Source organism: Chrysemys picta, chromosome 6 (assembly GCF_011386835.1).
Source record: "Chrysemys picta bellii isolate R12L10 chromosome 6, ASM1138683v2, whole genome shotgun sequence".
NCBI classification, from domain to species: Eukaryota; Metazoa; Chordata; order Testudines; family Emydidae; genus Chrysemys; species Chrysemys picta.
The window spans coordinates 81,918,053-81,942,655 of NC_088796.1; the positions used below are offsets into that span (position 1 = coordinate 81,918,053).

The 24,603-nt window shown below is 40.6% G+C and overlaps 1 protein-coding gene across 3 annotated transcripts in view; it reads left to right on the top strand.

Moving 5' to 3' along the window:
* Positions 1-24,603, top strand: part of CDC42SE2 (CDC42 small effector 2) — a 107,244-nt gene that overhangs the window by 73,215 nt on the left and 9,426 nt on the right. The gene's annotated exons all lie outside the window — the stretch shown is intronic.

The window sequence follows — 24,603 nt, forward strand, 5'->3', positions numbered from 1 at the left end:
AAGCGGGCAGCATTATCTCCTGCAAATTGTAACCAACCTTGTTTGAGTGATTGGCTGACCAAGAAGTAGGACTGAGTGGACTTGTAGGCTCTAAAGTTTTAAATTTTTTTATTTTTGAATGCAGTTTTTTGTACATAATCTACATTTGTAAGTTCAACTTTCATAACAAAGAGATTGCACTACAGTACTTGTATGATGTGAATTGAAAAATAATTTCTTTTTACAGTGCAAATATTTGTAATCTAAAATAAATATAAAGTGAGGACTGTACACTTTGTATTCTGTGTTGTAATTGAAATTAATATATTTGAAAATAAAATAAATGGTATTCTATTGTTGTTTAACAGCACGATTAATTGCGATTAATTTTTTTAATCCCTTGACAGCCCTACTTTAAATAATTAATTTATGTATGTATGTAAGTGTGTGTAAATAATATATAAAGTAACGTATAATTCTACAATTGACAGCACACTGAAAAAGGGTTTGGCATTTTTTTTTGTTAGATTAATTTAAGGGCTTGCTAGGAGGAGCACAGGTTATTTGCCTAAAACTCTGTTTGAAAGAGAAGCTTCAAAACTCTGTTTGAAGCTTCAGCTAATCAGGGCACCATTTAAAAAAGAATTCTCAAATGTCTTCTGATCTCTTGTAGTCAGTTAAGGTCAGTAATGCTCTGTCACGGAGAATGTATTTCCAGAACTAATGCCTAGTGTCGGTCACAAAGAGACGCAGTTGCCTTCAGAAAAGCTGAATTGGACCAGCAAGAGCTGGTAGCTCCACAAAGTATTTGGGGATGAAGTGAACCACATTTGAAACAAGTTTTGTATGAAAGCTCTATCTTAGTTTAAAATATTATATAGGATAAGCTCCAAATTTTGATTTTTGCCTTAGTGTTTAACAGTAAAATATAGAAGGTTCCTCCTCTTTCCTTGGTGTTTCACAACCACCTAGCTTGCCAGTCTGTCTTTCATGTAAGAACGAGGATAGATTAACAACCCCAAGATGTCAGTATGTACCATTAGGAGCATTTATACTTGCCACTTCCTCTGAATCGGCTGTTCCTTACACACATTTCTCCTTGCAGAAGGTTTTTGTCAGGATCACCAATGTAGTTAATAACATATCAACAGTTTCACATTCTGTAGAAGAATGTGTCATGTAAATGGACAGAGAGACTGTGGAAAGAAATTAGAGCTGTTGCCATGTGGCTTAATTTTCCATGCTAAAACCTTGTTCTGTGTGTAACATAGTAAAACTAATATCCTTTAACTGTTGCTGTCCTATGCCTTATACTTTTAGTGTCTAAATTCTGTGCTGGCTCAGATTTTTTTTTTTTTTTTTAACAAACTGATGCTGATATAATTCTTTTCTTAATAAGAATGCTGTGCATATTTTGTGAATCTATTATGTCCTGTGTAAAAAAGTGCAGGCCCAATTTTCAGATTTAATAGCCTAGATAGCTTTCGGTGCCTAAAACAAATATTTAAGGGCCTGTCCTTAGGCATCCAAGTTTGTCTTGATCAAGGGTTGGAGGTTTTTTGTTTTGTTCTCTCTCTCTCTCTCTCTCTCCCCCCCCAAACTTGTGAACCTGCAATTCCCTTCTTGATTCCTACTCCCATATGCTGGACAGTATAACCATTGCATGAAATTCTAGTTCCTATTAAACTATTTTGTTATTGGCCAGCTCCCTAATTTTTAAGTCACTTCTCCAAAACTGGAGAATCTGATAGGCAGTCTTTTAAAATTATTTTCTCCTCCATCTCCCAGGCAACACTTTTTTGTGTTTGCGTGATTATACTAAAATACTAGCTTTGCTATTCTTGAGTCACCTCCTCTCACCACCTAAGAGAGGAACAGCAGGGCTTAGTTTGTGCAGAAAGACTGTCATTGTGAACCACATGCTAGTACAGATTCAGAGAATTAAGTGGTTTTTTTGTGTGTTTTTCAAACATGTTCAGCTGTATCCGTAACTCTTCACTTAGTTAAGTAAAATAAAAAAGATGTAGTATGTACAGCAATTCCCTGATGCAAGGGTCATTTCTCTGGGCTGTATACACTCTTCGGATGCCGTAACTGATGGCATTACATATAGCCTATGCACAGAAGGAAAGAAGTCATCTGATGGCAACTCTTATTGACTTCATAAAAAATTATTTCAGTGCAGCTAGTCATAGAGCAAAGTACTACTCAACATGAGTAAGAATGGGAAAGTCTATCCCAAAAATAGGAAGAAACAATTCAGAGGAAATCTTAGCTTTTTAGGATTAATAAAGATAATTAATAAAGATGAGAAATTAATAATACTTTGTCCCGTTATTTAAAGTTTTAAGTTACTTTAGTTTTGTTGATATTGGAATTGTGAACATGTTTTTACAGTCCCTTTCAAACCTTAATTAATGCCTCAGAAAATGCTGTAAATTGATAGCAAACTACCTTATGAGTATTCAGCAGATTTAGGCTATTTGTGATTATTTTTAGCCTTGCTGCTGTGGTATGTATATAGGGTGACCAGATGTTCCGATTTTATAGGGACACTCCTGATATTCTGGACTTTGTCATATATAGGCGCCTCTTTACCCCCCATTCTGTCCTGATTTTTCACACTTGCTATCTGGTCACCCTATATGTATACTGAATTCCACAAACTTTTTTTAATGCAGTATTAACCACTTTCTGCAGCATTCTCTTGACCTGTGATGGTTTGAGGCTGCTACTAGGGGTCTTAGTTCAGAAAGATTTTCAAAAGTTTTAATCCATCCTTTTCGTTTTACAGTATCATAAAATAATAACAGGCCCATATTCAGAAATGTATTTTTGGTACTAGGCAATTCCCAGACTCCAGAAGCTCTTGAAATTACTCAAGTTTATATACAGAGCTAAATTGTGGCTTTGCTACAAGGCCACGTATGGGGCAGCACATAGCTCTGTTGTCCCAGGAGCAGAGCAGGAAGCAGATTGGGCTTTAAAGTATCACTCTACCTCCTGATTTCCCCCTATTTGGGGAGGGAGGACAGTACCCTTTACCAGAATGGCATGGCATATCCTGTTGGTGATCCAGCACAGATGTGCTGGCTGGCCTGTTGAGATAGGGACGCCGAGCTAATGCTCTGCCCATCCTCTGCCCCTTTTCAACTCATGTATAGGGAGAATGTAATAGCCCCTCAGAGGCTCTCTCCACTCTGTGCTGCTATCCATACTGTTGAACAACAGGAACACCTTACTCCCCTGGGTGGGCATGTGCTATGTCCCAGAGCTTTCAGTGTCAGCATTAAAAACTCAGTGACATTGTCTGAATCGTTTTATTAATCTACTAACTAATCTCAAACCTGGAAAACCACTTTCTCGTGTACCCTGTGTGTGGCTGAACTAGAGTAGTATAGTAATGAAATTTATATTGCACTTGCATACCTTTTAGTACCTTTCCTACAATGATATCAAATTGTTTAATTGGGTGAAATCCTGGCCCCATTGAAGTCTATGGGAGTTTAGTCATTAAGTTCAGTTAGGCCAGGATTTAACCCAAGAAGTCCTACAACAACCTTGTGAGGTAGGCCAGCATTATTATTCCCATTTTACAGATGGATAAATTGAGGCAGGTTACGGTTATCTGACTTGACCAGCTTCCTATACCCTAGTGTAAAGAAAAGCAGAAACAGAAGTGGGTTGGGTGGCATTCAGGAAAAACTAATGGATAGAGAAAAAAGGAATGGAAAGATTAGGGGAACATAAGACAGTAATGGTGTTAAGTGGTATCAAAGTTTGTACATTTGTTAGGCAGGATGAGTGGAAGAACAGATGTTTAGAAATGTTCTTCATAAAACATCATATTTTGGAATTTTAAAGAGAAAATGGATAAATTTTAATTTTGAATCTCTACCTGATTATGTATTTTGCATGCAACTCTCTTTTTTTACCTTGTGTTATCAGGACATAAATACTACAAAGTTCAGTGTACTACATTGGAACCAAAGCAATGTGGCAATGTAGTATATTGTATAAAGTTTGAAATTGTACTGTGATCGCTTATAAATTTGAGTCGTTCTATATGACTGACAAAACTTCCCTGAGGGAAGATGGAATTCCCAAGCCAAATCTAAATCAAGTGATCTTCTTGAGAGCACTTCTGTAAAATTAATCTCGACAAGTATATTTCATCTAGCCCTTTGTTTCGAACAAATCTTTTTTTAAATGTGTTGTACCCCACTTCTGCTGAACTAAAGTAATATGTCTGTTAAAATGATGATTGAATGATAAACCCATGTTAAGGTGGGGCACTGAATCCCTCTAGGCATATATCCTTAACAAATCTGATAGAATATCCTACATACCTGGATTGCTTGTACTGTAATAGTATACTTTACATATATACTGGATAGCTTATCTATGGTAAAAGTTGGTCATTGCAGTATTTGTAAAGGGGGGGATTGCCAACCAGAGAATATGCATGCTGATCTTTAGCACAGCAGGCCATAGGGAGCTTAATTGGTCTCCTGTTCTCCAGGGAAAAATATTAAATACCTACTTATTTTGCTCTATACTATGTAAAATGGGAGTCAAGCTTTGAGCAACATGAAATGTCAGTTGAATTTGTAATGTAAAGAAAGCAAGGCTTGAATAACACAGTAGCTAATTTTATTCACTGTAGCTTTCTGTCTTTGTAGAATAAGGAAAAGGGATTGATATGGGGGGGGTGGTATGGAGAAGAAGGGGTGTGAGAGAGAGAGGTGCTTATCTTTATACATCTTCATCAGTTTTGATTACTGATATTAAAATCTATGTGAGCTTCATTTAATCCCTGTATTCTGCTAATACCCAATTTTCAAATTGATATATCCAGAGTGGTTCAGATCTGTGAACCTTACTACTTCACCCATGCTAGGCCGCCATCAGAACTGGCTATGAGGAGGAAGAAAAAAGCAGCTGAACTGGCCATACCAGAAGTGTCGTGAGGAGGCAGCAGCCCTTCTGCCTATTTGGTTCAATTAGGTATTTGAAAAAGTGATTTGGCTGAAGCTGACTATTGGAGATTAGGCTGGACTTTGGCTGGATGCCTATTCAACACTGAATTCCTTTACAGCACTATGCCCCAACTAAGCAAAGTATTTAAGCACATGCTTCAATCTCATTGAAGTCAACAGGACTTGAGAACATGCTTAAAGGCATGCATGTGCTCAAGTGCTTTGCTGAGTCTGGGTCCTGATTGGTATGAGTGAGAATCTTGCATGGTTTAGCTGCTTTTTATTCCTTTGTGGAACTATGATTTGAGTTAGATGAGGGCATGAGAACGAAGGAAATAGGAACATCATAGTAACATCATAAAGTATGTTATATACCAGTAAAGGGAAATCACCTTGTGTCTGTGTATAGAGAAGAGATTGTGTGGTCTGGTTAATGTAGAAGGGCTGAAAGTCTTGGGTTCTGCTGCTGGCTCTTGCACTTACTTCCATGTTAAAGTTGTTTTGTGCCTCGGTTTCCCAACCTGTAAAACTGGTATATCTTTTGTGAGATGTTATTTAAAGTTGAATCTTTCAAAGACCTAAGCAGATGCTTAATTTTAAGCATCTGAGTAGTCCCACCAAGGTCAGTGCTTTGTGATCACCAGATGAAAGGTGCTATAGCAATGGAAAGTATACAGAACTTTGGAATGTAGGAGCTGGGGGTGTGTGCAGGGCCGGCTCCAGGCACCAGCCTACCAAGCATGTGCTTGGGGCGGCACCTGGAGGGGGGCGGCGCTCTGGCCTGCCAGGGAGAGCGGGGCCCCGGCAGGGCTCGTTGCCCTCCCCTGCCGCGCTCCGGGGGAAATTGGGGGGGGGGGGGGGGGCAGCGGGAAGCTTTTTTGCCTGGGGCGGCAAAAAAGCCAGAGCCGCCCCTGGGTGGGTGGGTGTGTGTGTGTATATAATTATATGTATAATATAGTATGTGTGCAGCCAGTTTTTTAAGTCTACATATCTGTTAATTTACAGATGAAACCTATTAATAATTTTAAGATAAACTTTATTAAATGAAGCTAGTAATTGAAATCCAAATGATCATATCTAAGAAAAAAGTGACTGAAAGCTTTTGTCACCTTTTAAAAAGCACATTTAAAATGTTTTCCAAAGGGAACAAACCCATCCACAATAACAGATTAATATAATATAAAACAATATAAAAGGTTCGCCTAATGTGGATGAAATATTAAGTATATTAAGTTATTGCAGTTTTTTCAATGATAGCTGTATGTCACAAATATAAAGGTTTCCAATTGTGTGGTAAAGAATACTATATTGGCATGTGATTCCCATGGGGCAACAGACCTCTTGAGGTACAAAGTCACCATTATACAGTTAACCAATACGTCATGCATTATTGTCGTATGGTTTATGTCCTTAACTGTTTACTTTTAACACTTAGCCATTTCTACCAATTTATAAAGCTATCTGATTGACTGAAGTACTTCTTTTCACCTTAGCCTGATTCCCCCAGCTTATATAACAAAAATTAAGCATGTGCTTGTCATAAAATTTCCGTAATATTTTATAAACTGGAAGATGACTGGAATTTAATTGCACAGTCAAGAGGAAGAGAGAAGTGATTAGATGAACAGGGGACTTTGGTTTGGTTTTTGGGTGTGTTATAACTTTCTGAGTAATGGTAAAGAAACAAAAAAATTCTCCTTTTTAAGTGAAGCTTACTCTGGAAGGTGACTCTAAAAATGGTAGCCTGTTGTCTGTCAATAAAGTCCATGGCATATCATAAATAAAAATATTTTCCCCCCAACTGCCAGCCCTGCAAACTCGGTCGAGGCTCTGACCGTCAAGCTGGGTCCTTTTCACGTGTCGTCATAGTAAAGTTTCTGCAGGCCAGATTACTTCCTCCGTGACACATAGGGAACCCATTGCTCTCAGCTAATTGGAATTTAGTAAACAATTTGTTCATGCTCAAGAAGGAACAGAATCCAGTTTAGAATCTTACCTATATTGGCACTGCAGGGCTAATGGGAGTACAAAGCAGTAAAAAAAAATTATTTTTGCCCCAAACTCAACAGATATGATGCTGAAAACACGACGGCAAAACTGCTGAGTAAGAATTATTTTAACTAAGACGTTAAAATTTACAAAACCTGTCATACTCAGACATACAAATAAATTAAGATTTAACATTCATCATGGTTTTGAGAGTTTAAGGGACACAAACAAAATAAAACTTACTGCAGTGTTGTGAACCCAGATAGCATTATGATAGTGCAGGTGTTTCTCAAACAGTGGTCTGGAGATCATCTGTGATCCACAGAGCTCTTCCTGGGGCTCTGCAGAATGAAACCTTGGGAAAACCAAGCAGTGAGGGATTGGAATTGGGAGTAGGGGACCATAAACATGCGTTGTGGAAGTACTTTTGTATAAATGGTCCACAGAATGGAGACGTTGGAGACCCACTATGCTAGCTAGTGCAGGGGTTTTCAACCTGTGGTCTGCGGACTGTTGAGGGTCCATAGACGCTGAGATTTCCAAGGGGGTCTGCACCTCCATTTGAAATTTTTTAGGGGTCCACGAATGAAAAAGGGTTGAAAATCACTGTGCTAGTGCATAAGAGATAGAAAGTGAAAAAGCTTTTTTCCCACAGCTACAGAAACCCCTAATGGGGAAAATATAAGTGCTCCCTTTTTGAGCTTTAAAGCCTTCTTATTGTCTCAACAAAAATCCTTACTTGAGGTTTGTATATGCTCAGATAGGATTTTGGTACAATTAGCAATTAGTTGCAATTAACTTTTAGAGCTTTAAGAACAGTAGTGGGGAACTTGCTGACCAGAATGGCAAGATGGTTAGCAAGATCCCATGGTTATTTCTGAAGTTGTAAATGATTCTATTTTTACTCAGAAAATCCAGCTGGAGTGTAAAGTGTACATTGTTTTAGTAAAAATAAGTTTTTTAAGCTTCTGAAAAGCCTGATCAATTTCCTTCCTCTCAGGGGGAATTGAACATAGCTGTTGCAAGTGATTTAGGACAAGAGAAACTGGGGGAATTGCCAGATGTTTAAAGTGACAGCACTTCTAAATGTCACTCTGTATCCTTTTATATTTATATAGTGACTTCATCCCAAAAAATCACAAACTTATATATTAGCCATCATTCCAGTGTGAGAAATGGATGGCATCTGGGGAAGTTTTTAAAAAGTTGTCAGATGAGTAATAGCAACTGTAAATATTTTTTGTTTGGGGGTGTTAGGGAAGGAATAGCGAGGGCTGGAACAGGACTGGTGGACAATTGAACAGGAGCAAAATTGATGTCCAATGGACAGGACTCATATGCTGTTTGCTGCAGATGTGCCAGTTAGCTACAGGAGGAGCTATAGTCTTGTTCAGTGGATTCGAATGCCAGCTGACAGGTGCAGGAATGAGGCACTGGAGACCTGATTCTGTGAAGCTGACCACAACCTTCTGATGTTTGAAGCTGTTTCTGACGTGTCATTTTTGAACATCTGGAATAAAAATGTAAATAAGTCATGACCGTTTTCACCGCGGTGGTGATATAGTACCACTAATTCCACTTTAGGTAATTATATTCCTTTAACCAAAATGGATACATCATTGTTCTTCACTTCTTGTCATATCCTGTCACGTAGTGCTATTTCACTGACAGCTGCGATGCAGCTGCCTTTGGGGTGGAACACTGCAGCTATTTAACATCACACAACACTACTACACAACTGTCCAGGACAGGAATTGTACAATAGTACTTTATGCCTTATATCCAAGGATCTCACAGTTCTTAACATACATCATTGAAATGAGCTTCATAGCATCCCTGTGAGGTTGGTACCTATTGCCCACGGTTTGTGGATGAGGAAGTTGAGGCACACAGCCTGCACCTACCGAAGGTCACACAGGAAGTCTGTGGAAATCTGACAGAAGAATAAAGCTCTCCCAACTACCAATCCTGTGCTTTATCCTTAATACTGTGCTTTCTCTCCAGCTGAAATTACAGTGGAATTTAGGAGGGTGAGTAACCAGTGATCTCGTCAGATTTCACAACCTGACTTGATGTGGGTGCAAGCCATTTGCCAGAAAACAATTTGCTTGACATGGTTTTCGGGGGTGAGGGAATCTCCATATTTCACAATAACAGTAAAAGGCCATCAGGGGACTAGGTGTCTGACATCCAGACTGTGAAATATAGCTGCTTTTTCTTTTCTTTTTAACCCAGGAAAAAGACTGTAGAAGTTGCCATACTGTATCAGGGTAGTGGTCCAGTCCAATAGCCATAGTTGCTATATGTGAAAATGTTTGTTGGGAACAATTTGACTATAAGCCAAGAGTTTGTGAACCTGCGGACTCGACTTCCCTCCTCCCTCCCCCCCCTCTCCCGGTCGTGATTCACTGGAAGGTTATTTGCGTGTCATAATAAATTTCACATTGTTTTCTTCTTCAAAGGGTAAGAGGAACAACATTCAGTAAAAATAAACTAAATTTTACCAATATGCAGTTGTCCTGCAGTCCCAAATCCTTAGTTTATTTGAAATTGTCCCTTGAAATGATTGTTTTCTTCCCATTTTGCTGCTTTTCCCTCCTCCCTCCCCATTTGACCTATTCCTTTTGCCATGAAGGACTGTACACTCCCCAGCAAGTACTTGGTGCTGGCTGCAGCAGGTGGAGCTGGGAAGTGGATTCTACAAGCTGCAGATGTGGCAGCCACATCTGAGAAGTTGAAATAGGCTGTGCTGTGCTTATTTGCTTGGTGCCACAGTTCAGCCTCCAAGCCCCTCCCCCCTTCACAGCACATACAAACACACCCTTTCCCCTCCAGTAAAACAGCTGGTTGCTCTGAAGAATCTTTTACTGAAGGGAAGGGGCAGAGCCCACAGTGCAAAGAACCAAAGAGAGAGGCCCACAGTGGATCCAGTTCCTAAGCGGTCAGCGCCTGCTGGAGAGAACGGGGATAAAGAAGGAGAAGTGAGGAGGAGTCTGCAGTAACAATGGTGATAGAACTGCCCGGGTCTGACTGTGGAAGTGCTGAGAATGAAGTTCCAAGTCCTCTGTCACCACACGCTAGCTGAAGACTAGAATCATAACTCCATAATGCATTCAGCTGCAAATTTAAAAAACTGGAAAGCATCAAAGGACCTGGAACTTGGGAAAGATAAAGGCAAAGTTAGCCCATTAGCTGGATACAAATTGGAACATCCACCTTCTCTCAGCAAGGGAATTAGTGTGGGTTGTTTTGAGAGGCTCCCCAAAAGTAACATTTTGTTGCAGGCATAGTTGGGGATTCCTTCCCCTTTGTGATCACATTTGGGGACTGCCTAAGGGCAAATCATCATGTCCAGTGTTAAAATGCTGCTTGGGCAATAAGTGAAGGGATAGGTTCATGTTAGCTGCTGTTGCCCTTCCTGATGCCAGGGATGTTTTAAGGTGCTGGCCCAAAGACAATTAGATCGCTGCCTGGTTAGTTTTACTGACGTGTACCTGAAGATTCTATTTCATTCATCTCCTATTTCTGGTGGCATGTTTGGAGGCAGTATTGAGAAGCTCCTGCTGTACTTTATTGAAGCTCAGTATAAACTGAGGTTTCAAATTTAGGAAAGTGTGGTTAAATTTTTTTAAAAAAATTATGTCCCCTTTACTGCTGTATGCATATAAACAAACCCAAACGTAAGTATCTCTACACATGTGTATATGTAGTGGACAGAACTACCAACTCACTTTCGCTACCTCCAGCAAGTCCCTATTTAATTATTCGCTAATATGAAAGACAGCTTCTTAACCAAACAGGCTTTAATATACAGATTTATCTAAGGTCAACTGGCTGCTTGTGTTTGTTTTTCAGTTGGGGGTGACATTTATTTGGTTGAATAGGAAGGGTTTCATGTTCTAAGTACTGACACACATCCTGTCACAGAGCTGTCATTTTTCATCACGTCAGTTGACCTCTCTGCTAATATTTCCTGTGTTAATTTTCAGGAGAGGCTCAGCAAGTGGAAATAGATTTTTTTTTAATGGTGCTATTCTCTTTCTATTCTTATAAGTACTTAGGGCTGGATTTTAAAACTTATTTGGGCGTCTAGTGAGATTTTCAAAGATGCCTAGGTACCTAACTCCTACTGAAATCAATAGGAGTTAGATGCCTAGGTGCTTTTGAAAATTCCCTTAGGTGCCTGTCTGCCTCTTTAGCTACCTAAATAACGTTTAAAAATCTGGCCCATATCTTATTAATATCCAGAGTTATTTAAATATCACCTTTTTAAACAACACTTGAAAAAAGTTATTAAATGTGATTATTTTTATCCGTAGGTAGCATTCTAATGTTAATTTCCCTATTTTTCCATGTTTTTCTCCTCTGTGAGTACTCTGTATTATTTCTTGTCCCTACCCTTCATTGTGACTGTGAAATTCACGTTGAAAGCTTGTTTAATGGTGTAAACCTTCACAGTGCCAGCTGTTTGACTCAGTGATATGCACCAGCTCAAGTGAGCAGCTTTAGTGTTAAAATCGTGCCCTTCTGAGAATTGTCATAAAACTTGCCTACAGTAAGGAAAGGGCATGTGTTGGAGGTCTTGCAAACTCTAGGTTCAGATTGCCATTGATATTGCACAAATCAGAATCTTAAACTTGTTTGTCACTTCACTTTGCTGCATTTCTGTAGCTGATACATCCATGTTGTTACAGGGTCACAACACAAAGATTATCTCAGTTATTGTCTGAATGTACTTAAGAATGGTATGCTTAATGCTGTAGAAACCCAAGATCTTGATTTTTGTAATGAGAAAACTGTTGGGTTTTGTTTTCTTTAGTTTTTTGTTTTTTAACAATCCTTTATCTGGTATTTGCTAAAAGGAGGGGAAATTAACTCCTGTGGGGGGAAAAAAATTATGATAAAGTTTCAAAATTATAAAACCTGGAAGGTTATGTTTACATGCCTCTAGGAAAATACAGTGGTTTCTAGCTTTACCAAGAAGTATGATTCACTATTTATTGCACATTTTAAACAGAGCCTGTTTAAGCCTTTAGAAAAGAACAAGATCCCTTTACTGTTTGACCTAGACACGGTTTCTCAAAAGACCTATTGTTTTCAGGAGTCATCTGACCTCATCTGGCAAATTTTCCTGTTTATTTAGACAACATAGCCTGAAATTGCCAGTTCTGTCATATGATCAGTAATGCCATCATAACATAATGGAATATTGTGTAAACAGTTCAGAAACTGTGAACTTCAAAAAATTCCAGAAGGTGGTGATGTGCTGAATTGGCTTAAAAAAGGAACTTTTTTGAGGCATCAACAGTATGCAGTCAGTGTGAGGCCTTCACTTACTAAGGGCACGTCTACACTGGCAGAGTTACAGCGCCGCTCAGAGAGAGCTGAAGGGAAACCGCTATTCCACAGATCATCTCTTGCTCTTCTGCCGCTAAGACTTGTGGGAAGGCGGAAGGGGTCGCAGGGCATCCAGGGTCTTGTCTCAATGCCCTGTGATGCATTGCTTTGCATCCCAGCAATCCCTGTGCTTCTGTCTGCATTTGGCACCATCTTTCAACAGTTTGTTAAATTTAATTACATCACACTGGAATTGTCAATGTAAATTACTTTGTCCACAGTGATAAACCCATTTTATTATAATATGGATTTAATCTAACCAAAACCTATTTTTCATTGGGCTCCTGAGCCTGCAACACCAGTAGGTTTGCTGATTCAAAAAAAGCAATGCTGGCAAGTAACTGACCCCGTTCTCATTCCCACAGAATGTGGGAATGTCCAAGTTTAACATACTTTTGGAAAAGTATCATTAGTCAGATCCAGCTGATTCTGGATATCGTGCTTCCTACAAGCCATATGCCATTTATTTTTAAGGGATTTATTAATGTTGTTTTTTCATAGAATTAACGTGGTTCAAGGAACTACTATTACAAGATTCCTTTGTGGTGACAAAGACGAATCCTTATACAGTAGAAATAATTCTCTACATCTCAGATTAGGTGCTGGAATATGGGATTACTGGCTGTGGTTTTTAAAACTCGTATGAGAGTAGACAAATTTGATAGATGTAATATACAACATTATCTGCTTTTTTTAATCTGCGTAAAATAAAGTATAGTGCCTCAATATAATTCACAATAGAACTTTCCTGTATATGTGTCTGTATTGGCCTCCTCAAATGTTATCAGAAACTAACAAAATATTTAAACAGAGAGGCCAAAATATTATTCTTTTTAGGAATCTATTGTACAATAATGTGGAGATGTTGACAAGTGTGGACTAGGACACCTAGTCTACAAATAACTAGAGAAGGGTGTGGAAGCTGATGACCATATCATTAATTAAAACAACATAAATTTGGTCTTTTGCATGTGCATCACATCACATCAATTTGTGTTAGAAATAAGAAATCTCTATTGACTGCTTGCTGAAGCCCTGGCATGCTGGATCAGGTGAGATCCCGCTTCTGAAGGCGTTAACACTAAAGTCTCTTTGTATTCAGGCAGAGTACACTGTTACTCCTTTCCAGCCTAGCCTGGTCTATTCCAAAAGTTCTTGTGGGTAATCACAGAGTATGGAAAATTGTCTGCATATCCAATCTATGTATCAAAATCATACAATGGTCCTTGAAACAGACCCAGTCAGTTGCCTGTATGTCTTCTGTGTGGTCAAGGACACTTTTTTAAATATTCAGGAATTCATATTACTTACTGTTACATGTCTTTTGTTTTCTCTAATTTACCTCCCTTTTCTTCAGAAAACAGTGACCCAGTGAAACTATCCCTTTGTTATTTGGCTGCAGAGAATGGAAGTAATTAAGGTGCTTACCCCCATTTTATTTATCTTGCTACTATGTTTCCCAACTACCTACCTAACAACTGAGGAAAGACATGATCATCCACTTTATTTGGAAATTCAGCAAGATTCAAAGAAGGATTGGACATTTATATGGATAACAAAAATATCCAGTTATTTCCTTTCATTATCATTTATCGTCATCATTTACATCAAAATATACCATTAACTATATTAAGCCTCATGCTTCATGGCTTAAAACAGTCTTTAACTATTAGGAATTAGGCGATTCCTTGCACTTTTCTCTGAAGTATTTGGTGCTAGCCACTATCAGAGACTGAATACCAAACTAGGCGGACCATGGGTTGGACACAGTATGGTAATTTGTTTGTCCCAGTGAAAGATGGTCCTAGGTTAAAATGGTCTGCTCCTTGTGTCACAAGAGATTGGATGGTTGGACTCACTAACTGTAAGTTATCTTACTGGCCACCATGCTTTCTGTAGCATTATTTATTTATTTATTTATTTATTTACAAACATTGTCCATAAAGCTATGCCCACTGGGTCCAAAAAAGAGCACAATCCTAAAGTGCCCCACACGGAGAAGATGTTAGTGCATATTCTTAAATGTAACACAGAGCAAGTAATCAAATGTTTATATGCCAGCATTGCCATTAGAATCTCTAAAAGTTAAGGGGGGAAGGGGCTAATGTCTCTGGACTATCTTTCTTAGTTGAATAAAACGATCTCGTATATGCAAAACTCAACATATATTATAGTTTTAAAGCTGTCTGGTGTAGACAAATTGATCTTTATGTGTTTGGACTTATAATGGTGAGTTTTGATCTCTTGAGTTTATAATTTTAGCACAGTGGAAAGCAAATTATATTTGGGTCCAGAGATTGGTTTAAAAAATGGTGATATGATCAAATTCCCTTTGTTTAATTTACTAATGGGAATTATTTTCATTTTTACATACTGAAAATGTTAGACATGCTCTGTGTGTGTGTGTGTGTGTGTGTGTGTGTGTGTGTGTGTGTGTGTGTTAATGTTTTTTTAATTAATTTAGTTTTTATATATTGTGATTTCAAGTTAAATTGTGAGAAGTTAAACAATGTTCATAAGATTTAGAAGGCAAAGAGAACATTTAGTTAAGGGAAGGATGTTGTAGGGAAATCTCTATTAGACTCCTGCATCTCCATTTGTGGACTAGCATATTTCACTTCTGTGGCTATATGATGAAGAAGCAGGTCACAGGAAAGAAACATTTATCCCTTTTCCAGCTTTATGAGAAAACTCAAAGATCCATTGTTTTAGAAAATAGCAAACATTTACTTATGACATTATCTTGTCGTACTCCTTGAATTTCTTATTTTTGGCTTCTGCTACAGATGACTCGTGCATGCTTTTACTACCTATTCCTGATCTGCGACTGGCATCATCATTATGCCTTCTTTTAAAGCACTACTCCCAGCACACAAGTAAAGAGATGTATGCTTCTCCAGCTGATATTATAGCTTTCTGTGTTGAGGGGGCTGATCCTGTGAAGTGCTAAGCAACTCCTAGGCTCTGTCTAGCCTCTAGTCTAAGGTATAAAGGTTTGTTGTTAGAAGGTATTAGCTCAGGCAGTCTAACAAATACTTTCTAAAAGTCTGGCGTAGATAAGGTTGTGCATACTAAACTGATCAAGTTAAATCCAGGGAGAGCCTAGGCTTTAATTCAGAGAAATAGTCCTCAGAGTCAGGATTCTATCCGAGTCTCCCAAAACAATCTGCAGACAGTTTGCTAGGGGTCGACAGGCACCAAGAGAATGACTCAGAAAAGGACTCTGGATGACTTTTTCCGTTATATTGCTTGAACAACGTTTTCCACGGTTTGATTACTTTTAAAATATATTTTGGAAATGGAATGTTTCCTGAGTGTTGAATTAAATTGTCCTTTATGAGAGCGATTTGTCTCGTTGGGTGACAGACTCTTACATGGGTTTGTGCCTGCTTTTAATTCAAACTCTTTTGGATTACATTTGGTGCAATTATTGTTGTTAAATTAGTTTAGAACCTTTTTTTTAGTATCCTGAGTCATTTGCAGATTTCCCTTCTCAAAGTGGTTAATAAGCTGATCATCTGTATGAGAGGAGATGCCTGACATTCCTACTGAAATATTGCATTTTGTCTGGTTTTTATTTTTTTCACATAATCTTTTTTTGCTGTGTAAGCAGTCACTGCTCTGTCTTAGCTGGATATTTCTTGGCTCTCGATGCTCTAAGTATTCAGGCTACTATTGGTATGGTTTTTGTATTGTTGGGGAGGTGGGGAATTCTTTAAGCATTAGGCCTTTTCCTCCCAATTATTTTGTGGAAGACTTTAGAATAAAATTACCAGACTGGTGAAAACTCTCCTAAATTGTCCAGTTCTTCTCAGGAGGCCAGTGGCATTTCAGGAATCTTCCACTAAAGTAGCAAATTCAGAAATCCTATCTGAGTGGATAGGATGAACTTCCAAAATGTGTTCTTTCAAGTTTTAAATCTTTTTTGAGCGCACAGAATCCTGGCAACCATATCCTAATATTAAAATATTATCTGAAACTGATTAAAAGGCCTGCCTCTTACATACTATATAGTAATAATCCAATGATAAAAACTGATTCAGGAACAACAGTTGCCAGCTAACTTCTCCAGCTAAATGAGTTTGCTTTGAATTAATTAACTTTACTGCCTGAGCATAAACATCCTGCTCATGAGAGAAGGTGGAAAAGTGACCTGTGTTTGACTGAATACTTTGTCTTGCTCAACTGTCTGAACTATGCAGGCTATGAAATGGCATGTTTATTCCCGCAGAGATTGTAACTTTTGAACTGGTGGTCATGCCCTTCTGGAGGGTAAGGGATATTCTTAAGATTGAAAAGTTCAAAATTTTAATTCCTTTCAACTGTTAGCTCTTATTTCAGGCCTACCAGCTTTAATAATGTCCCATGAAAAAACTATCAGCTTAAAAGTTGACCAATATCTTTATTTGTCTAGGTTTTTCTGTATTTAAAGTCTATGACATTATTTGAGTGGGGGAGGTAATTTTTTGGGAGGAAGAGAGGTGTTTCAGATTGAACTGTAAAATGTACCGAGGCAATTTTACATTCATTGAAGGATTGCAGGAGTTTGGTTTCCTTTTGTTTTTTCCCTGCACTTCACCCCATTTCTTTTTGCCATCAAAGTGGAAGACTCCTGCTGAATCCTCTATCTGCACTATCTTCCTGACATTATGTCACAACCACCCTAGCACTGGTGACTGGGTAGTTGGTGTTACTACTGGTGCCTGCTCCTGCAGCTTATCTCGATGTGGTTCTTATATGGCCCCTCTCACCATAGTATCTGAGCATCTAACAGTCTTTAATGTATTTATCCTCACAACATCCCTGTGAGGTAGGAAAGTGCTATTATTCTCATTTTACAGATCAGGAACTGAGGCACAGAGAGAACCAAGTGACTTGCCCAAGATCGTATAAAGTCTGTGTCAGTGCATTGCATTGAACCTGGGTTTCCTGAATGCCCTAACTACTAGACTGTCTGCTGATACTGATAGAGGACCTACTATACAGAAACTGAACTGTTCCTCCTCTTGCTGTCGTGAGTGGGAGGTGACACACAAACTGAAGTGTGGGGTGAGAAGAAAAGATCTGAAGTGAAAGGGAGTGGAAGGAGTTGTGTAACCTGTGGAGAGGGGCAGAAAGATTCACAAAAACAAGATGAACAGAAAAAATCAAGTGGGTGGAGAGATGTGTATGAAACTTAGATAGAAGCTGTGATGCTACTGATTGGACTGATAGCTGGAGAAACTCAAATAATCGCCCGCTCCCCCACCCCCCGATACAACCTGAGAAAGTCAGGAGAGATCACCTGACTTCCTAGTCAGACAGAAATGAAATCGAACACCTGCCTTGCTTTAGGACCCTACAGTAACGATTATTTTGGTGAAGAAACAGTTTTCAAGTTCCCAAGGAGCTGTAAACTACTAAAGTATTTTCTTTACAATTATGAGAGATACCTTGACTGCTTGCTGTTTAATTTCAATAAATAATGTGGATACATACTGTATTTAGACCTTTTAATCTCACTTCTGGGTCCAAAGTGCTAGAAATGTGCAGAATTTTAAAATCATCTTGCTAGGACATCCAAACATTGGTCTCATCCTGAATCCCGATTTCATACTTTAAAAGGAACAGACAATACAGTGTGTGGGTGTGAAGTGTGTTATTTACAGCTTTAAAATGGGAAAGACTTCAACTGTTGCCCTGGCAACTAGCATGTGACATGGCATCTGTGTAATTCTACTGTATATACATATTAATTGCAAAAATTCTGAAACAGGCCTCAGAATTACTTGGTCTGTCTCTTTCCCAGGAACTTTTTTTTAAAGAAGGAATGTATTCTTTCCTTTCTTGAGTCTAAGGTTACTTGGTGTGTTGTCACTTCTTTGTAAAAGGGAGTGAAGAGGCCTTGGGGAAGGCAGGAAAGAGGAAGAGGTAAAAAAACGAATACTTTTTGGGCTAAAGGAAGTCTTCAGTGTTTTTTTTTTTGTTTTGTTTTGTTTTTGCTTTTTAAAGTTTCAGTAATTTTAGCCACATAAATATGGAAAGTTATTACCACTCTTTAAAAATTATTCAGGGCAAGGCAGCAAATACATTTTTTAGATTTTGTGAAAGATGAATGGCATCTAACTGCTGTTCATCTACCATGGAATAAAGAATGAGATTTAGTTGCAGCAGTGAGGCACTGGGATTTAGAACATCTGAGTGCTGTTCCTGGCACTACCATAGACTCACTCTGTGCCCTTGATCAAGTCATTTAACACATTTGTGCCTTGTCTTCCCCATCTATAAAATGAATACTTACAGCACTTCCCTGAAGGCTTTATTAATGTAGCTACAGTGCTGTCAGATCCTCTAAGTGGCACCACATGCATATATTATTTTTATTTCTATTGTAGTGAAGCCCCTACATGAGAAGATCCCATTACTATCCCCAAGGGCAGGAGATATTTCATTGCCTTGTTTCCAGCTTGGTGTGTCTCTTTTGCCGCTTTGTTCATAATGAACAATAGTAACATTGCTACAATGGGACATAGGCACATGCTTAACTACTTATCTGAGTTGGGTAGGGTTACCATATTTAAAAAATTTTAAAAAGAGGACACTCCATGGGGCCCTAGCCCCGCCCCTTCCCCAGCTCTCCCTGAACTCCTGGGCTCTGTAAGTGCCGAGCTGCCCGAGTGCTACCGGCTTTGGGCAGCCCCCATGCCTCTGGATCCTGCGCCCCCAGAGCCCGGGAGGGGAAGTGCTCGGCCAGCAGCTCAGGGTCCAGAGGCATGGGGGCTGCCCGAAGACGGTAGCGCTCGGGCAGCTCGGTTCTTTAAACGGAGCCGAAGAGTCAGGGGAGGAGCACAGCAGCCTGAGCCTGGGAGGGGAAGTGCCTGGGCGGCAGCTCAGGGTCCAGAAGCATGGGGGCTGCCCGAAGCCGGTAGCGCTCGGGCAGCTCGGTTTTAAACAGAGCAGAAGAGTCAAGGTAGAGAGCACAGCAGCCACGGGAGGGGAAGTGCCAGGCCGGCGGTATTTTTCCCGGACATGTTTGGCTTTTTGGCAGTTCCCCCCGGATGAGGGTTTGATTACCAAAAAGCCGGACGTGTCTGGGAAAAACCGGACGTATGGTAACCCTAGAGTTGGGGCCTTTGACAAAAGCTAGTGTAGACAACGTGGTAACTCAGCTTTATGTTACTAAGTTCCTGTCTGCACTTGTATTAAAAACAGGGTTTCTTGAAGCTTTTTAGAATCCTGACTTACAACCTTCAGGGAAGGCCAGTTGGGGCTCGCTATGTATGGCTTTGTTGTTAAGAAAATGGGACTGGGACTCAGGAGATCCATTGTTCTGTTCTTTGCTGAGTTGTGGACTATGCCGCCTTGGGCAAATCACTTAGGGGTTGGAGGAAAATGATTAACGCTTTGTTTCCAGGCTTGAATCACATTGATATAACTAAATGCACAGCATCTGATTCTGGTCTACTTTCACTAGTGGTTACACCAATGTAACTGTTTTGACTCATGGTATGTACTGGAGTCAGGCCTGTTATGGCTGATGCTTGCACTCTCACTTTTCTCCTCAAAAAGGGAGGCGTTCTGGTACTGATTACTATGAAATATGTACAGCTGTGCAGAGGACAAAGGCTCCATTTTTTTGCAAAAGATTTTGAAATTTTGGCATTGTTCAGAATAAGAATGAAAACCAACATTTTTTTCAGTTCTCTGCAAAGGAAAATTCTAAAGTTTGTATATGTGTACATGTATTTTATACACACACACACACACATTTTTGGTTGAATGAAATGTTTGGTTTTTACAAAAATGAAAAATTTCATTTCAATTTTGACTTATATTTTAATATATAACACAACATAAAATTTCAGAACAGTCATTTTAAACTAAAACATCTAAACATTTTCTTCTGAAAATGTCATAATGGAACATTGTTGAAACGCTTTTCAAGTTTTTCCTCCAAAATGAAATTGCAGTGATATCAGCCCGATTTTTGAAGCATTTCAGTTTTGACAGAACCAGATATTCCAACGGAACACAAGTCTGTTAAAGTTTCTCTGACCAGCTCTAAAATCAGGTTTATTTGACACACAAAAAATTAGTCTAGTTAGTAGTTGAAACCTTGCACTATATGCACAATTCTGTCATGGTGGGAGATAAAAGAAATGCTCTAAACTCTGAACCATTTTATTATAGTAACTTTAATCAATGTAAAGCATTATTCTGAAATTCTCTTCTCTCAGGTCGGCCGCAGACTATTTCCCTATTTATATCATGAGTAACTTAGACTTTAATACTGAACAGACTATTTCCTACAGGAGCCTATTGCTCTGCTCTAGGGTTCAAGCACTAGTTCAGTGGCCTACTATAAAGTCTGTTTTAAACAGCGTATTTTTATAAAATATATTTTACATTAATTCTTCTTTGAGTGTTTGCTTATGTCCATTCTATGCTAGGTGTGCGTGTGCCATGTGCACAGTTGCCGAAGATTTTTCCCTCAGTGGTATCCGTTGGGCTGGCTCTAGCACCTTCTGGAATCACACACACGTGCTGGTATAAAGGTTGCCGCTGGCTCCGCCCCCTTTTAGTTTCTTCTTACTGACCATTACGGTTGCTGGAACTACCTCTCTTGCTGTAGCAAGGCTTCTTTCTCTGTCATTTGGACTTTTTCCTGTTCATATTTTGTATAGTTATTGTAGTTAGTATATATAGTTCTTAGAGTTAGTGTATATAGTAGTGTTAGTAGTTGTCCCTGTTGTTGAGGGACTTTTCGCCCCAAGGGCTGGGCATGTCCCGTGCAGCAAGCTGATGCCAGTTAGTGACCTGTAAACTAGCTGTCTAAAGTGTCTGAGGGGATTCTCATGTTAAAGAGAAGTGCCAGATCTGAAGGGACTTCAAACCCCACACAAGAAAAGATAGAGACATTTGGCTGAAGGCCATTCTTATGGAGATGGCTCTCGGACCAACCTTGGAGCCGATGTTGATATACCAGTAACTCTTCAGGTGGGAGAGGAAGGTGCATATTTGTCATGGATTTGATTAGGGCTACCATACATCCGGATTTCCCCGGACATGTCCGGCTTTTCGGTCTATAAATAGCCGTCCGGGGGGGGCTTTCTAAAAATGTCTGGGATTTCCCCCCGGTCAGCTATTTATAGATCGAAAAGCGGCGGCCCAGTGCCGCTGGGAAGCCAAAGCCCCTTCCCAGCTCCCCCCATCCCCTGCAGCGTTAGAACACCACCTGGCCCCGCAGGTGTCTTCCCCCTCCTCCCCTCCTCTGAATGCTCCGCCCTCCTGCTCCTCCCCGTCCCCTGCTTCCCGTGAATCAGATGTTCGCAGGAAGTCTGCAAACAAGCAGGGGTAGGCGGGCAGCAGCAGGTAAGCTGAGGGGGGACGCGAGGAGGAGGGCTCCAGGGAGGTGCGGCGCGGCCCAGTCTGGCCCTGGCCGAGCAGCTCCCTCCAGCCCCGGCCGAGTGGCTCTGGCCCCAGCCCCGGCCCTGGCCTCGGCCCCAGCGGCAGCCCCGGTTCTGGCCGAGCACGCCGGCCGGGCCCCGGCCGAGCACCTCCGGCTCGACCCCAAGCCCCGCGACCCCGGCCGGAGCGCAGCTCAATTCCTGGGCTCTTGCTAAAGCCAGCCCTGGTCAGGGGACAGGGAGGGGGGATTGGATGGGTTGGGAGTTGGGGGGGGGGCTGTCAGGGGGGCAGGGGTGTGGAGAGGGGTTGGGACAGTCAGGGACAGGGAGCAGAGGGGGTTGGATGGGTCGGGAGTTCTGGGGGGTCCTGTCAGGGGGCAGGGAGCAATTGGATAGGGCATAGGAGTCTCGGGGGTCTGTCTGGGGGCAGGGGTGTGAATATGGGGTGGGGTTGTGGATAAGGGTCAGGGCAGTCAGGGGACAGGTAGGGTCCTGGGAGGCAGTTAGGGTAGGGGGTTCTCAGGTGGGGGCAGTCAGGGGGCAAGGAGCGGAGGGGGATTGGGAGTTCTGAGGGGGGCAGTTAAGAGGGTGGGAAGTGGGAGGGAGTGGATGGGGGTGGGGCAGGGCAGGAGCGGGGCTCCTCCTCCCCCAGTGTCCTCTTTTTTGATTGTGGAAATATGGTAACCCTAGATTTGATTTAATTCCAGAAATATTTTGCTCTTGTTGGGCATATCCTATGATGTATTCTCACAGCTGTGGCTTTGATTCACAGTGACTTTTAGCTGGAATTGTATTTTGACAGGAGTGATTCCCACTGATAAGACATGTAAACTTTCCACCTGAAACTCCAAATGATCCTAGTATCTATCACAGACCAGAAAGGGGGAGATACTGATCCTTTAAACGGTGATAGATCAAGTCTTGATAGACAGGGAAGCTTTGACTGAGTCAGGTAACTTCTTAATGGCAATTGTGTTATACTTATTCAATTTCACTTTAAAAATCAGCAAAAGGGTTATATAAATAAAATTTATTATGAAACAAAAGGCAAAAAACTATTATGTACATAGTTTAGTCCTATTCAATGTCTACTCGGCGCTTCTTGGCTTGTCTCTTGTATTCATTAAATGGAGCATCTCTTGTCACTGTCCAGCAATAGCCTGCAAGCATTAATGGGCTCCATTTGCCCTGATAGCGTTTTTCCATTGTTGCAATGTCCTGGTGAAATCGCTCGCCGTGCTCGTCGCTCACTGCTCCACAGTTCGGTGGAAAAAAATCTAGATGAGAGTGCAAAAAATGTATCTTTAGTGACACGTTGCAACCAAGGCTCTTGTATGCCTTGAGGAGGTTTTCCACCAACAACCTGTAGTTGTCTGCCTTGTTGTTTCCGAGAAAATTTATTGCCACTAACTGGAAGGCTTTCCATGCCGTCTTTTCCTTGCCACGCAGTGCATGGTCAAATGCATCATCTCGAAGAAGTTCATGAATCTGGGGACCAACAAAGACACCTTCCTTTATCTTAGCTTCACTTAAGCTTGGAAATTTTCCATGGAGGTACTTGAAAGCTGCATGTGTTTTGTCAATGGCCTTGACAAAGTTCTTCATCAGACCCAGCTTGATGTGTAAGGGTGGTAACAAAATCTTCCTTGATTCAACAACTGGTGGATGCTGAACACTTTTCCTCCCAGGCTCCAATGGCTGTCGGAGTGGCCAATCTTTCTTGATGCAGTGGGAATCTCTTGCACAACTATCCCATTCACAGAGAAAACAGCAGTACTTTGTGTATCCAGTCTGCAGACCAAGCAAGAGAGCAACAACCTTCAAATCACCACAAAGCTGCCACTGATGTTGGTCGTAGTTTATGCACTTCAAAAGTTGTTTCATGTTGTCATAGGTTTCCTTCATATGGACTGCATGACCAACTGGAATTGATGGCAAAACATTGCCATTAGGCAGTAAAACAGCTTTAAGACTCGTCTTGGATGAATCAATGAACAGTCTCCACTCATCTGGATCGTGAATGATGTTGAGGGCTGCCATTACACCGTCGATGTTGTTGCAGGCTACAAGATCACCTTCCATGAAGAAGAATGGGACAAGATCCTTTTGACGGTCACGGAACATTGAAACCCTAACATCACCTGCCAGGAGATTCCACTGCTGTAGTCTGGAGCCCAACAGCTCTGCCTTACTCTTGGGTAGTTCCAAATCCCTGACAAAGTCATTCAGTTCACCTTGTGTTATGAGGTGTGGTTCAGAGAAGGAGGATGGGAGAAAATGTGGGTCCTGTGACATTGATGGTTCAGGACCAGAAGTTTCATCCTCTTTCTCTTCCTCGTCTGACTCAAGTGAGAATGATTCTTCTTTGACACACCTTTCCCAACTGGAGGCACCATGCAGAAGTAACAATTGCTGGTATGATCTGTTGGCTCTCTCCAAATCATTGGCACTGCAAAAGGCATAGCTTTCCTTTTCCTGTTCAACCACTGGCGAAGATTTGTTGCACAAGTGTTGCACCATATGTGTGGGGCCCACCTCTTGTCCTGATCTCCAGTTTTGCAGCCAAAATAAAGGTGATAGGCTTTCTTAACCATAGTGGTAAGATACATTATAAAGGGTATGCTGAGCATGTAATCTGACATCCACTGCTATGGTATTAAGGCATGGTATTATAACTGTGCTGCATGAAAGCAGTTTGAATACACAGAGACCTTTAGGAACATATGTTTATATTGTGTAAATCCATGCAGAGATACCTTAGAAATGCTCCTATCAGAGCACTCTCACAGAATGTGTTCTTAGTGCTATGACTTCATATTGGAAATAGTGTAGGATTTGTGTGTTTTGTATGGACATGAAAGATGGTGATTAAT